Below are 16,480 nucleotides of genomic sequence, written 5' to 3'. Positions count from 1 at the left end.
CTTAATGTATTTATTAAAGAAGAGTTGTATATGATGCAACCAAAATGTTTTGTCGATCCTAAAAGTGCTAACAAAGTGTGCAAGCTCCAGCGATCCATTTATGGACTGGTGCAAGCATATCGGAGTTGGAATATACGCTTTGATGAGGTGATCAAAGCATATGGTCTTATACAGACTTTTGGAGAAGCCTGTATTTACAAGAAAATGAGGGGGAGCTCTGCAGCATTTCTGATATTATATATGGATGACATATTGCTGATTGGAAATGGTATATAATTTCTGAATAGCATAAAAGGATACTTGAATAAGATTTTTTCAATAAAAGACCTCGGTAAAGTTACTTATGTATTGGGCATCAAGATCTATGGAGATAGGTTGGGATGCTTAATAAGACTTTCACAAAGCACGCACCTTGACAAGATTTTTGAAGGAATTCAAAATGGATCAGACAAAGAAGGAATTCTAGCCTGTATTATAAGGTGTGAAGTTGAGTAAGACTCAAAACTCGACCACGGCAGAAGATAGAGAGAGAATGAAAGTCGTTCCCTATGCCTCAGCCATAGGTTCTATAAAGTATTCCATGTTGTGTGCCAGACCTATTGTATACCTTGCCATGAGTTTGGCAAGGGGGTACTGTTGGGGGTATTACTATCAGTTATGACCCGCCCAGGAGGGGCCGGGTCAGTCCCAATGGCGGGTTACACAAAAAGCCCAGTAAACATTCAAGATTATAATTTATTAAGTCTTATAGAAAGCCCAAAGGCCTGAGGCGGTTTAAGGCCTGATATTGTGAACCGCCGTATGTAAGGAAAGACTTGTAAAGAAAGACATGTAAAGGAAGTCACCGAGCCGGACACGATTATGAGCCGGCCGGGACTCTGTAGGCCGCCAGGCGTCAACCCATGTATATAAGGGGATGACCCGGTGGCGGCTTAGGGCAAGAAACAACAAGTCGATAACCAAGCCGGCGAGTTGAGCCTCTTGGTGATCGAAACCCCAGCAATACCAATCCCAACTAGACGTAGGCTTTTACCTTCATCGTAAGGGGCCGAACTAGTATAAAACCCTCTCGTGTCCTTTGTCCCGATTAACCCCTTTAAGCTTCCTAGTGCGATGGCCCTACGACTAAGTCCTTGCTCTAGGACATCTGCCGTGACAATTCCACGACAGTTGGCGCCCACCTGGGGCCAGCGCATGGTGGATTTGAGTTCTTGAAGGGCAGCTTCGAAGGGCTCAAGGGATACGCTGTGGGCCGGATGACCAAGAGTCATCGTGGCAAGCTCTACATCGACGACGAAGGCTGGGGCCCCGAGGCCGGCTCAATTGAGTACGGGTACCGGGTCCCCTTCGGCGGAATTCACATCTTCATCGGCCGGATCAGCGAGTCAGGTCCTGAGCCGGACGTCCACACCGACCTCATCGAAACGGCTTGGCGCGCGGGGACCGCCTGTGTTCAATCTGCCATGAAGCATGCCTTCGTAGGCTGCATCCACGGCGGTGAATACTCTGAAGGATCGGTGGAGGGCGGTGAGACGGTCGTCTGTTCTGACACTGCATCATCAATGGGCGAGACGGACTCTTTGTACCAGCTGCAGGACGGCATGCTCGGGGGCTGTTCCGATAGCAGCAGTATTCCGGACCCTCTTGAGCCGCCGAATTGGGCCGGAGTCTTCATGGCAGGGACACAGCCCGGGCAGAACTCTACAGCAGCGGCGACAACAGGTACCGGGTCGGCTACAGCCGGGTCAGGAGACCCCGCGCGCCCCCCGGCTCAGATCTTGATGGACCTCATGGATAAACTGACGACTCTGTTGACTGTCGTGGTAGAGCCGTCGGATAAAGCCCAGCACGACGCAGAGGTGGCATGCGTACGTGAAGAGATGGTGCAAGCTAAGGAAAATCTAGCCACAGAGGAAGTCAGGATGGCAGCAGAGCGGGCGGCTTTGGGCGTTCGTGCTCAACAGCTTCAAGCGGAGACCTTCCGGCTCTCGGTGGATCTGAACGCGTCGAACGAGGTCATGAGGAGGAGGCATCAGAAAGCCCAATCACGTCTTCCTCTGACGCTCGATCCTAGGAATCTTTTTCACACACCCGGAGCCGGGGGAAGTAACCCGCCGGAGGCACCCTGGATTACATCACCCGGCGCACCGATCCAGCCGCGTGCCATGGATCCACCTCGTATAATTACCGCTCCACCTCATTACGTCCCAACACCACCGGGTCACTTCTCCAACCCTTTGGAAAACCTCATCGCAGCATCGGCTCGTCTGGCGGCTCTTCCGATGGAAGGTGACTCGCCGGCGGCAATTGAGACACGGAGGGTAAGAGAACTTCTTCAAACAGCTCTGGCGCAGCAGGATGCATACTCCTACAGTCGAGATAGGATCCATTCAACTCCTCGCCCAAGCCGAAGCCTGGGTTATAGTAGGCATATGGAATCCGCAGATATGTCAAGCAATGCTCAACGCCACAACCGGCCATACAGGCATGAGCCGGTGCGGGCTGGAGCCCTTAATTTGGCGGATCAGGAGAGGATTCGTCAAGAGGCGGAGTGAGCAGTTCAAATGGCAGCAAATCAGGCAGCTCATCAAATTTTTCCGGTTTATCCAGCAACCTCGGTCGAGGCAGGAGTGGCCACAAGAACCAGAGGCGCTCCTTGCTTGGTGCCAGCCATACGTAATGAGTGTTTGCCAAAGGACTTTAAGGGGCCTCGTAAGGTACCTAATTATACCACTGACTTACAGCCCGGGGCTTGGATTGAGAGTTATGAAATGGCTATGGAGTTATTGGAGGTCAGCGATGCAGCAATGGCCAAGTATTTCACTATGATGTTAGATGGAACAGCTCGTACTTGGTTGAAGGGATTGCCACCCAATTCTATCGGCTCATGGGTGGAGTTGAAGGCCCGGTTCATCCAGAACTTTAAAGACACGTGTAAGCAGCCTATGTCGATTGTGGACCTGACCAATTGCAAACAAGAGGATGCTGAATCCACAACCCATTGGGTGCGCCGGGTCAAGGAGATAATACATTCATCTGATAAGATGGATGCCAGCTCAGCAGTCTTAATGTTGGAGAAAAATTGCTGTTTCAAACCTCTGAAGCAGAAGCTGGGGTGGCTCAAACGTGACTGTAATGACATGGGAACGTTAATGGCGGCTCTTGTCAAGTATGTTGATTCTGATACTACCAAGGACCCGGTGTCTGACGAAGAAAAGACAACGAAGGGAAAGAAGAACGGCAACGGCAAGGGTCACCAGCATAACCCGGCAAATCAAGGAGGTAATAAACGTAAGGTTGATGAGTTTGTTGCTAACACCAATGCATAGGGCGGAAATCAATGGCGTATGGGCAGACAGCCCCCTCGGTCGGGCGGGTCAGGTCCCACCCTTGAGCAATTATTGAATGAGCCTTGTCCAAGACATGGCACCCAGGAGAAGCCAGCCACCCACCTGTGGAAAGATTGTACGATCATAAAGGCGTTTAAAAATTCAAACGCATTTGATGGAGGTCACGGCCTAGGTGGCGGCTCAGGTGGAGGCGGTTTCCAAGGCCCGGGCGCCGGCTCAGGTGGAGGAGGATTCCACGGTCAGGGTCATCCTGGTAACCAAGGAGGGTATAATTCGCAACCCGGCCAAGGTAATCAGCAACAGCAGTCCGGATATCAGATCAATCTGAAGCAGCTAAGTAGTGGGGAGTATCATGTATTCACCACCAGTTTATATAAAAGGGACTAGAAACTTCATAAGAGAGCGGTCAATGTTGTTGAGCCGGCGGTTCCATGTTACTTACGTTGGTTAGAGCAGCCTATTGTGTGGAGCAGAGAGGATCACCCACCCCGGGTCAATAATCCGGGTCACTTGGCTTTGGTGGTGGCACCTCAGGTTGGTGGATACAAATTCACTAAAGTACTCATGGATGGAGGCAGCAGCATCAACGTCCTCTATTATGAGACGTTCCACCGGATGGGATTGACTGATAAGAATCTTAAAAAATCCAACACTATTTCTCATGGTGTGGTTCCTGGCAAGTCGGCATACCCAATGGGTAAGATTGAACTGGAAGTAGCCTTTGGGGATGAGTATGACTCCAGAGCGGAAAAATTAACCTTTGAGGTGGTTAAGATCAAAAGCCCGTATCATGCTCTGTTTGGACGGCCGGCTTATGCCAAATTCATGGATCGGCCGTGTTATGTGCATTTGCAGCTTAAGATGCCGGGTCATAAGGGCACCCTCACAGTACACGGGAGCCGGAAAATAGCCTTGGAGTGTGAAGAAGGTGATGCTGCCTATGCTGAATCTATCTGTGCAACAGAGGAGTTAAAATTTTACAAAGATCATGTTGACCCGGCAGACATGACGTCATTAAAGAAACCAACAACAGAGCATGAGCCGGTGTTGAAGTTCAAATCAGCTGATGACACCAAGATGGTTGACTTTGTGCCTGGCGACTCATCCAAGCAGTTCATCATCAGTGCTAACTTGGATCCAAAATACAAAAGCACGCTCATCGAGTTCATCCGTGAGAACCGGGACATCTTTGTTGGGGAATGTAGTAATTTCAAAAATTTCCTATGCACATGCAAGATCATGGTGATGCATAGCAACGAGAGAGGAGAGTGTGTCCACGTACCCTCATAGACCGAAAGCGGAAGCGTTAGCACAACGCGGTTGATGTAGTCGTACGTCTTCATGATCCGACCGATCAAGTACCGAACGCACGGCACCTCCGAGTTCTGCACACGTTCAACTCGATGACGTCCCTCGAACTCCGATCCAGCTAAGTGTTGAGGGAGAGTTTCATAAGCACGACGGCATGGTGACGATGATGATGTTCTACCGACGCAGGGCTTCACCTAAGCACCGCTATGATATGATCGAGGTGGATTATGGTGGAGGGGGCACCGCACACGGCTAAGAGATCAAGAGATCAATTGTTGTGTCTATGAGGTGTCCCCTGGCCACGTATATAAAGGAGTGGAGGAGGGGAGGGGCTGGCCCTCTCTATTGCATGTCCTAGGGGAGTCCTACTCCCACCGGGAGTAGGATTCCCCCTTTCCTAGTAGAACTAGGATCCCTTCCAAGTAGTAGGAGTAGGAGAGAAGGAAAGGGAAGGGAAAAGGAGAAGGAAGGAAGGGGGCGCCCCCCCCCCCTCCCTAGTCCAATTCGGACCAGCCCATGGGGAGGGGTGTGGCCACCCTTTGAGGCCTTTCTCTCCTTTCCCGTATGGCCCATTAAGGCCCAATACGAATTCCCGTAACTCCTCGATACTCCCGAAAATACCCGAATCACTCGAAACCTTTCCGATGTCCGAATATAGTCGTCCAATATATCGATCTTTACGTATCAACCATTTAGAGACTCCTCGTCATGTCCCCGATCTCATCTGGGACTCCGAACTCCTTCGGTACATCAAAACACATAAACTCATAATATAACCGTCATCGAACTTTAAGCGTGCGGACCCTACGGGTTCGAGAATTATGTAGACAAGACCGAGACACGTCTCCGGTCAATAACAAATAGCGGAACCTGGATGCTCATATTGGCTCCCACATATTCTACGAAGATCTTTATCGGTCAGACCGCATAACTACATACGTTGTTCCCTTTGTCATTGGTATGTTACTTGCCCGAGATTCGATCGTCGGTATCTCAATACCTAGTTCAATCTCGTTACCAGCAAGTCTCTTTACTCGTTTCCTAATACATCATCCCGCAACTAACTCATTAGTTGCAATGCTTGCAAGGCTTAAGTGATGTGCATTATCGAGAGGGCCCAGACATACCTCTCCTCTCCGACAATCGGAGTGACAAATCCTAATCTCGAAATACGCCAACCCAACAAGTACCTTTGGAGACACCTGTAGAGCACCTTTATAATCACCCAGTTACGTTGTGACGTTTGGTAGCACACAAAGTTTTCCTCCAGTAAACGGGAGTTGCATAATCTCATAGTCATAGGAACATGTATAAGTCATGAAGAAGGCAATAGCAACAAACTAAACGATCAAGTGCTAAGCTAACAGAATGGGTCAAGTCAATCACATCATTATCCTAATGATGTGATCCCATTAATCAAATGACAACTCATGTCTATGGTTAGGAAACATAACCATCTTTGATCAACGAGCTAGTCAAGTAGAGGCATACTTGTGACATATTGTTTGTCTATGTATTCACACATGTATTATGTTTCCGGTTAATACAATTCTAGCATGAATAATAAACATTTATCATGATATAAGGAAATAAATAATAACTTTATTATTGCCTCTATGGCATATTTCCTTCAGTCTCCCACTTGCACTAGAGTCAATAATCTAGTTCACATCGCCATGTGATTTAATACCGATAGTTCACATCACCATGTGATTAACACCCATAGTTCACATCGACATGTGACCAACACCCAAAGGGTTTACTAGAGTCAATAATCTAGTTGACATCGCTATGTGATTAACACCCAAGGAGTACTAAGGTGTGATCATGTTTTGCTTGTGAGAGAAGTTTAGTCAACAGGTCTGCCACATTCAGATCCGTAAGTATTTTGCAAATTTCTATGTCAACAATGCTCTGCACGGAGCTACTCTAGCTAATTGCTCCCACTTTCAATATGTATCCAGATTGAGATTTAGAGTCATCTGGATCAGTGTCAAAATTTGCATCGTTGTAACCCTTTACGATGAACCTTTTTGTCACCTCCATAATCGAGAAACATATCCTTATTCCACTAAGGATAATTTTGACGGTTGTCCAGTGATCTACTCCTAGATCACTATTGTACCCCTTGCCAAAAACAGTGTAGGGTATACAATAGATCTGGTACATAGCATGGCATATTTTATAGAACCTATGGCCAAGGCATAGGGAATGACTTTCATTCTCTTTCTATCTTCTGCCGTGGTCGGGCTTTGAGTCTTACTCAGTTTCACACCTTGTAACACAGGCAAGAACTCTTTCTTTGACTGTTCCATTTTGAACTACTTCAAAATCTTGTCAAGGTATGTACTCATTGAAAAACTTATCAAGCGTCTTGATATATCTCTATAGATCTTGATGCTCAATATGTAAGCAGCTTCACCGAGGTGTTTCTTTGAAAAACTCCTTTCAAACACTCCTTTATGCTTTGTAGAATAATTCTACATTATCTCCGATCAACAATATGTCATTCACATATACTTATCAGAAATGCTGTAGTGCTCCCACTCACTTTCTTGTAAATACAGGCTTCACCACAAGTGTGTATAAAACTATATGCTTTGATCAACTTATCAAAGCGTATATTCCAACTCCGAGATGCTTGCACCAGTCCATAGATGGATCACTGGAGCTTGCATATTTTGTTAGCACCTTTAGGATTGACAAAACTTTCTTGTTGCATCATATACAACTCTTCTTTAATAAATCCATTAAGGAATGTAGTTTTGTTTATCCATTTGCCAGATTTCATGAAGTGTGGCAATTGCTAACATGATTCGGATAGACTTAAGCATAGATACGAGTGAGAAACTCTCATCGTAGTCAACACCTTGAACTTGTCGGAAACCTTTTGCAACAATTCTAGCTTTGTAGATAGTAATACTACTATCAGCGTCCGTCTTCCTCTTGAAGATACATTTAATCTCAATTGCTTGTCGATCAACGGGCAAGTCAACCAAAGTCCACACTTTGTTCTCTTACATGGATCCCATCTCAGATTTCATGGCCTCAAGCCATTTCGCGGAATCTGGGCTCATCATCGCTTCCTCATAGTTCGTAGGTTCGTCATGGTCAAGTAACATGAACTCCAGAGTAGGATTATCATACCACTCTGGTGTGGATCTCACTCTAGTTTACCTACGAGGTTCGGTAGTAACTTGATCTGAAGTTACATGATCATCATCATTAGCTTCCTCACTAATTGGTGTAGTAGTCACAGGAACAGATTTCTGTGATGAACTACTTTCCAATAAGGGAGCAGGTACAGTTACCTCATCAGGTTCTACTTTCCTCCCACTCACTTCTTTCGAGAGAAACTCCTTCTCTAGAAAGGATCCATTCTCAGCAATGAATATCTTGCCTCCGGATCTGTGATAGAAGGTGTACCCAACATTTTCTTTTGGGTATCCTATGAAGACGCACTTCTCCGATTTGGGTTTGAGCTTATCAGGTTGAAACTTTTTCACATAAGCATTGCAACCTCAAACTTTAAGAAACGACAGCTTAGGTTTCTTGCCAAACCATAGTTCATATGGTGTCGTCTCAACGGATTTAGATGGTGCCCTATTTAACGTGAATGTAGCTGTCTCTAATGCATAACCCCAAAACGATAGTGGTAAATTGGTAAGAGACATCATAGATCGCACCATATCTAATAAAGTACGGTTACGATGTTCGGACACACCATTACACTGTGGTGTTCCAGGTGGCGTGAGTAGTGAAACTATTTCACATTGTTTTAACTGAAGGCCAAACTCGTAACTCAAATATTTTACTTCTGCGATCATATCGTAGAAACTTTTGTTTTTGTTACGATGATTCTCCACTTCACTCTGAAATTCTTTAAACTTTTCAACTGTTTCAGACTTGTGTTTCATTAAGTAGATATACCCATATCTTCTCAAATCATCTGTGAAGGTCAGAAAATAACGATACTTGCCGTGAGCCTTAACACTCATCGGACCGCATACATAAATATGTATTATTTCCAATAAGTCAGTTGCTCGCTCCATTGTTCTGGAGAACGGAGTCTTAGTCATCTTGCCCATGAGGCATGGTTCGCAAGCATCAAGTGATTCCAAAAGTCCATCAGCATGGAGTTTCTTCATGCGCTTTACACCAATATGACCTAAACGGCAGTGCCACAAATAAGTTGCACTATCATTATTAATTTTGCATCTTTTGGTTTCAATATTATGAATATGTGTATCACTACGATCGAGAACCAACGAACCATTTTCATTGGGTGTGTAACCATATAAGGTTTTATTCATGTAAACAGAACAACAATTTATTCTCTTACTTAAATGAATAATCGTATTGCAATAAACATGATCAAATCATATTCATGCTCAACGCAAACACCAAATAACACTTATTTAGGTTCAACACTAATCCCGAAAGTATAGGGAGTGTGCGATGATGATCATATCAATCTTGGAACCACTTCCAACACACATCGTCACTTCACCCTTAACTAGTCTATGTTCATTCTGCAACTCCCGTTTCGAGTTACTACTCTTAGCAACTAAACCAGTATCAAATACCGAGGGGTTGCTACGAACACTAGTAAAATACACATCAATAATCTGTATATCAAATATACCTTTGTTCACTTTGCCATCCTTCTTATCCGCCAAATACTTGGGGCAGTTCCGCTTCCAGTGACCAGTCCCTTTGAAGTAGAAGCACTTAGTCTCAGGCTTAGGACCAGACTTGGGCTTCTTCACTTGAGCAGCAACTTGCTTGCCGTTCTTATTGAAGTTCCCCTTCTTCCCTTTGCCCTTTTCTTGAAACTAGTGGTCTTTTCTACCATCAACACTTGATATTTTTCTTGATTTCTACCTTCGTTGATTTCAGCATTATGAACAGCTTGGGAATCGCTTCCTTTATCCCTTGCATATCATAGTTCATCACGAATGTAGCGACCAGACCTCAAACAGTCTGATCTCTGTGCTCCGGTGTCATCCCTGGATCAGTAATGCTGACACCACACATTACTCGGAGGATTTATAGCAGAGTAGCAATCACACACTTATTACATCGAGTGTCTCAAAAAAGAACTTATTACAATAAATATGGCTTAAGGCCATCTAGTGACAATAACAGCGGAAGGCTTGGAAGATAAGTGAGTCCATCAACTCCAACGGCATCACTGAGTATAGAACCACGACCTAAAAACTCCTTAATCGTCGTCTGAAAAGTTTGCAACATTAACGTTGCAGCCCGAAACGGGTCAGCACATGGAATATGCTGGCAAGGTAACACATAGAGAATAATGGAATGCAACAACTATACTATATGCATATTTGGCTGGTGGAAAGCTCTATGGTTACAGTTTTTGCGTAAAGCCAATTTTTCCCTACTTCAAACCAATAGAATTAATTACTATCATGGTGGTTGTGAAACATTGAGAATGGTTGACAGCATTCTCAATCCCAATGAAATAACATCATTAAAACCCATCAAAATTAATTTAGAGTAACATGTTGAGATTCACATGATAATCCAGGTACTAGATACTCAAGATGTCCATAACCGGGGACACGGCTAACCATGATTAGTTTGTTACACTCTACAAAGGTTTGCGCACTTTTCCCCACAAGACTCGATCGCCTCCGTTTGGTTTCTCGCACTACATGGTGTTTGAGAAGCGGATGACCGAGACACAGTCTTTCAGAAGCGCTAGCACCTTACATGTGGGTAGACCGGTACACCTACTTTCCCCTACATCTGCTAGTCTACCCGTAAGAGTTCGCACAACTTAGTCAACTATGCCAGAGCCCATATTGGCTTGTGGCTGCACACGGAAGTTTCTAGTATGAATAATCTCATGATCCCTTTGAGCCTGGGTGGCGGTCCAAAGAAAACAGGCAAGTCCTGGTAACCCCAGGTGCCTCAATCCACCCAGATGTGTGTTAGGTTGCCACCTTAAATAAACCCTTAATTATCAATCTCACATCTGTCATGGATATCTCTCACCCAATCCACGTCTACTAGCATAGCTTGGCATAATGAGCAAACGTAGAAGTAACTCCCAAAGGTTTGATAATAAACAGGTAATAGGTACTACCTCATCTACTTCCCATCCCACAGTTTAATTAGATCCTAACCATGCAATGTGTGAGGATTGATCTAATGCAATAAAACTGGGTTGTAGAAAAAGTATGATCAAAGTGTTACTTGCCTTGCTGATGATCCGCGAAACCTAGAGATTCGAAGTAACAGGCGGCGCACTCTGGCTATTCTATCGCAGACAAACAACAAGCATACAATAAGTACTCATCTAATGCACAGGTAAAACTCAAATAGAAGATCTAACCAGAAAGTTCAACTTAAGAACCCTGGTTGGCAAAAAGAATCAAATCGAACGAAGCGAAAGAAATCAAACGGCGAAAGAAAGCAACTTCGTTCTAGTAATCTGGATCTAGGGAAAATTTTACAGTAGCAAAAACTTGTTTAAGTTGATTATTTGGAAAGAGGGTTTCGAGACGAAACTCCAGGCGCTTGAATCGCCTGATTCCGATAAACGAGCGAAAAGTTATACTAAAACGAAAATCGGATCAGAAATCGCGATCAGAAAATAACCGCGGAAAATCCGAAGAAAAAGAAAAACGACGAACATAATTTTTTTTTCTAAAAAAAACTGCACGGAAAACGAGGCGGCGGCGAACCTCGAAAAGCGCGCAACTCCGGCGGGCGGCGGTGGCGGCGGCTGGAGGCGGCGGCTAGGGTTTCGGCGGCGGGGTGGGCTGGCTCTCTCGGCCCGGGCCTCGGGCGCTATTTAAAGGCGCCCCGGGAGGTTTCCCGGCCGGGTACGGCCCGGAGTCGGTTACGCGTTTTTTTTAAATCCGCTCGGAAGAAAAATAAAAAGAAATACTAAACGGACTCCAAAAATCACGAAATAAATTTTGCCGGGTTCCTAAAATCAAGCCCGATAAAGTGAACATTTATCTGGGCCCAAACTACAACTTTGAAAAACGCGCATTTTTCCTAAATTCAAATAAAAATACCGAAAAACTCCGAAATAAAACTTATTTGATTTTTTTATTAAATCCTCAATATTTCTATATTTTGGGAAAGTCATTTTATTCCCGCTCTCATATTTTTGTAATAGAAATAATTGATGATAAAATAAATAAAATCAAATGATCCTGTTTACATAATTTGAGAAAACTCAAATATGTAAATAACGAAATCCCCAACTCTCTCCGTGGGTCCTTGAGTTGCTTAATTTTCTAGGATCAAAACCAAAACCAAAATAAAATATGATATGCATGATGACCTAATGTATAACATTCCAAATTGAAAATTTGGGATGTTACAAACCTACCCCCCTTAAGATGAATCTCGCCCTCGAGATTCGGGTTGGCTAGAAAATAGGTGAGGGTGGTCCTTGAGAAAATCTTCCTCTCGCTCCCAGGTGGCTTCATCCTCCGTGTGGTGGCTCCACTGAACTTTGCAAAACTTGATAACCTTGCTACGAGTAACTCGGCTGGCAAACTCGAGAATCTTGACTGGTTTCTCCTCATAGGTCAAATTGTTATCCAGCTGAATTGCTTCTAATGGTACTGTGTCTCTCAAAGGTATGTCAGCCATCTCCGCGTGACACTTCTTCAACTGAGAAACGTGGAACACATCATGCACTCCTGCCAATCCTTCTAGCAATTCCAACTTGTAGGCCACTTCTCCCATACGCTCCAAAACTCGATATGGTCCTACAAATCGTGGCGCTAACTTCCCCTTAACTCCGAAACGCTTAATCCCTCGAAGTGGGGATACTCGAAGATAAGCTCTGTCTCCGACTTCGTAAACTGTCTCCTTGCGTTTAGAATCTGCGTAGCTCTTCTGCCTGGACTGGGCTACCTTGAGCCTATCGCGAATCAACTTCACTTTCTATTCAGACTCTTTAATCAAATCTGGTCCAAACAACTGGCGGTCTCCAACTTCGTCCCATGACAACGGTGTCCTGCACCTCCTTCCGTACAAAGCCTCGAAAGGTGCCATCTTCAAATTGGTCTGATAGCTATTATTGTAAGAGAACTCTGCATATGGCAAATTATCGTCCCAACTAGATCCATAATCTAGCGCACAAGCTCTCAGCATATCTTCCAAAATCTGATTAACTCTCTCAGTCTGTCCATCTGTCTGTGGATAAAAAGCTGTCCTAAACTCTAGCCTAGTACCCAAAGTCTCATGCAACTGCTTCCAGAACTTTGAGGTAAACTGGGTTCCTCTATCTGATACAATACTCCTCGGAACTCCATGCAAACATACGATCCTGGTCATGTATATCTTTGCCAACTTAGCACTGGTGTAAGTGGTCTTTACTGGGATGAAATGTGCTACCTTGGTCAATCGATCGACTACAACCCAAATCGAGTCATAGCCTGAACGAGTCCTTGGCAATCCCGTGATAAAATCCATACCTAGCTTATCCCACTTCCATTCGGGTATCGGCAATGGTTGCAACAATCCTGCTGGCTTCTGATGCTCTGCCTTTACTCTCTGACATACATCACAAACTGCTACATACTCCGCAATATCCTTTTTCATTCCGGTCCACCAGAAAATATCCTTCAAATCCAAATACATCTTGGTATTTCCTGGGTGAATCGAATACGGTGAATCATGGGCCTCTTGCAGAATCAACTTTCTGATCTCAGGGTCATTGGGCACGTAAACACGGTCTTCAAACCATAGGGTGTCGTGCTCATCCTCACGAAATCCTTTAGCTTTTCCTTTGCTCAGTTTCTCCTTTATAGCGGCAATCTCTTTGTCCGTTTTCTGAGCTTCTCTGATTATATCCATCAAAGTTGACTGAATCTCTAGTGCTGCTACATAGCCTCTCGGAACTATTTCCAAACATAGTTCACGAAAATTTTCTGCTAACTCCTTGGGTATTTCTCCCGTCATTAACGTATTGACATGGCTCTTGCGGCTTAATGCATCAGCTACTACATTAGCCTTCCCGGGATGATAATGCAATTTCATATCATAATCCTTGATAAGCTCCAACCATCTCCTTTGTCTGAGGTTCAACTCCTTCTGCGTGAAAATGTACTTCAAACTCTTGTGATCCGTGTACACCTCACAATGATTTCCAATGAGGAAATGTCTCCATGTCTTCAATGCATGCACTACGGCTGCTAACTCCAAATCATGCGTAGCATAATTCAATTCGTGGGGCTTCAGTTGTCGTGAAGCATACGAAACAACTCTTCCTTCCTGCGTAAGCACTGCTCCAAGTCCTCGACGTGAAGCGTCGCAATACACCTCATAATCCTTGGTTTGATCTGGCAAAATCAGCACTGGTGAGGTAACCAACCGTTTCTTCAACTCTTGGAAACTAGCCTCACACTCCTCAGTCCATTTGAACTTAGTATCCTTCTTCAGCAACTCCGTCATAGGTTTTGCAATCTTTGAGAAATTCTCAATAAATCTCCGGTAGTATCCTGCGAGTCCAAGAAAACTCCGGATCTCCCCAACTGTTGTTGGTGCTTCCCACTTGGTCACGGTTTCAACTTTAGCGGGATTTACTGCTATACCTTCTCCAGATATAACATGTCCGAGGAATCCTACTTCCTTCAACCAAAATTCACATTTGTTGAATTTGGCATATAACTGATGTTCTCTGAGCTTTCCAAGTACCAAACGCAAATGCTCCTTATGTTCCTCTTCATCCTTCGAATAAACCAGGATATCATCAATGAACACTACGATGAACTTATCCAAAAACTCCATAAACACTTTGTTCATCATGTTCATAAAATAGGCAGGCGCGTTAGTCAGACCAAATGACATAACGGTATACTCATACAGTCCATATCTTGTGGTGAATGCTGTTTTAGGTATATCCTGTTCTCGAATCTTCAACTGGTGGTATCCTGATCGCAAATCGATCTTGGAAAACACTTTAGCTCCTTGCAACTGATCAAACAGATCGTTGATCATTGGTAGTGGGTACTTGTTCTTGATCGTTACTTCATTCAATCCTCGATAATCAACAACCATCCTTAACGATCCATCCTTCTTCTCCACTAAAAGTACTGGTGATCCCCAAGGCGAAGAACTTGGGCGAATATATCCCTTATCCAGTAACTCCTTAATCTGCTTCTTAATTTCCACCAAATCTTTTGCTGGCATCAAATATGGTCTCTTCAATATTGGCCCAGTGCCTGGCAAAAGCTCAATCAAAAACTCAATGTCTCTATCCGGTGGCATGCCTGGCAACTCTTCGGGAAATACATCAGGAAAATCCTTTACTACTGGTACTTCCTCCTGCACAACTCCTGATAAGGAATTTACTTGTGTCCGGTTTGGCGCATGACGGGATACATACTTGATCCTTCTTCCTTCTGGCGTTGTGAGCAAAATTGTCTTACTGGCGCAATCGATGTTTCCTCCATACATCGACAGCCAATCCATACCAAGTATCACATCCAGACCTTGGGATTCCAAAATAATTAAATCCGTTGGGAAAACATGCCTTCCTATACTTAATGGCACTTGAAAACATCCTTGTCTGGCCATGTACTCCGCTCCTGGTGAGCTTACTAGCATAGGTGTTTTAAGAATCCTAGTGGGCAGGCTATACTTTTCCACAAATCCCCTTGATATGTATGAATGCGATGCACCAGTATCAAAAAGAACGAGTGCAGTAAATGACTTAACCAAAAACTTACCTATTACTGCATCGGGCTGAGCTTCAACCTCCTCCACATTAACGTGGTTCACCTGTCCCCTGTTGAAAGGGTTCGGCTTCTTTCCAGAACTTCCATTTCCGTTTTGTCCTTCAGGACAGTCATTTGCATAATGTCCTGACTTCGAACACTTATAGCAAGTGACGTGGCTCAAATCCTTCTTGGCTGGGGTTGATGGGGTGCTGCAGTTCTGTCCATTACTTCCTCCATTCCCATTACCATTCTTGGTGCCATTGTGATTATGCGAGCTACCTACTCCATGGGTATGCTGAAAATGTCCTCCTGGTCTAGGGGTAAAACGAGGCTTCTGCTGAGCTCCTGAATTATACTTTCCTTGTACATACTTCCTCTTGCGGTTCTCAATTTGCTGCTGCTTCCCTTCAATCATAAGAGCACGATCTACCAACTCTTGGTAGTTGTTGAAGGTGGCTACCATCAACTGCATGCTCAATTCATCATTCAGTCCTTCCAGGAATTTCTCCTGCTTAGCTGCATCCGTAGCAATGTCATCCGGGGCATAACGTGCTAGCTTACTAAACTCCTCCACATACTGGCCAACTGTCCGTCCTCCTTGGCGCAAGTTACGAAACTCATGCTTCTTCATGGCCATTTCTCCTGCTGAAACATGGGCGGTACGAAAAGCTTACTGAAACTGGTCCCATGTGACAGTGTCGACTGGGAAAGTGGCTGTGAAATTCTCCCACCAAGATGTTGCGGGTCCTTCTAACTGATGTGCGGCAAACTTCACCTTCTCCGCATCTGTGCATCCTGCTGTGGTCAACTCCCTAGATATCTTGCGGAGCCAATCATCTGCTACTATCGGCTCGGTGCTACTGGAAAACACCGGCGGATTCAGCCTAAGAAAACGGGCTAAGTGGTCAACAGGTGGTGGTGGTGGTGGGTTGTTGTTGTTGTTCCCCTGATTCTGATTCTGAACTAGCAACTGCATCAAGGTGTTCTGCTGCTGGATCAACTGGGTGAGCTCCGGCGGAAAGGCAAATCTGGGGTCACGTCTCGGAGGCATCTGAGGGTTTAGAAAAGATGAGATATAAGAATAGAGGGGGTCTAAAGGGAAAA

This window comes from Triticum urartu, chromosome 2, assembly GCF_003073215.2.
Source record: "Triticum urartu cultivar G1812 chromosome 2, Tu2.1, whole genome shotgun sequence".
Lineage (NCBI taxonomy): Eukaryota > Viridiplantae > Streptophyta > Magnoliopsida > Poales > Poaceae > Triticum > Triticum urartu.
Note: the sequence above shows the minus strand (reverse complement) of the source record.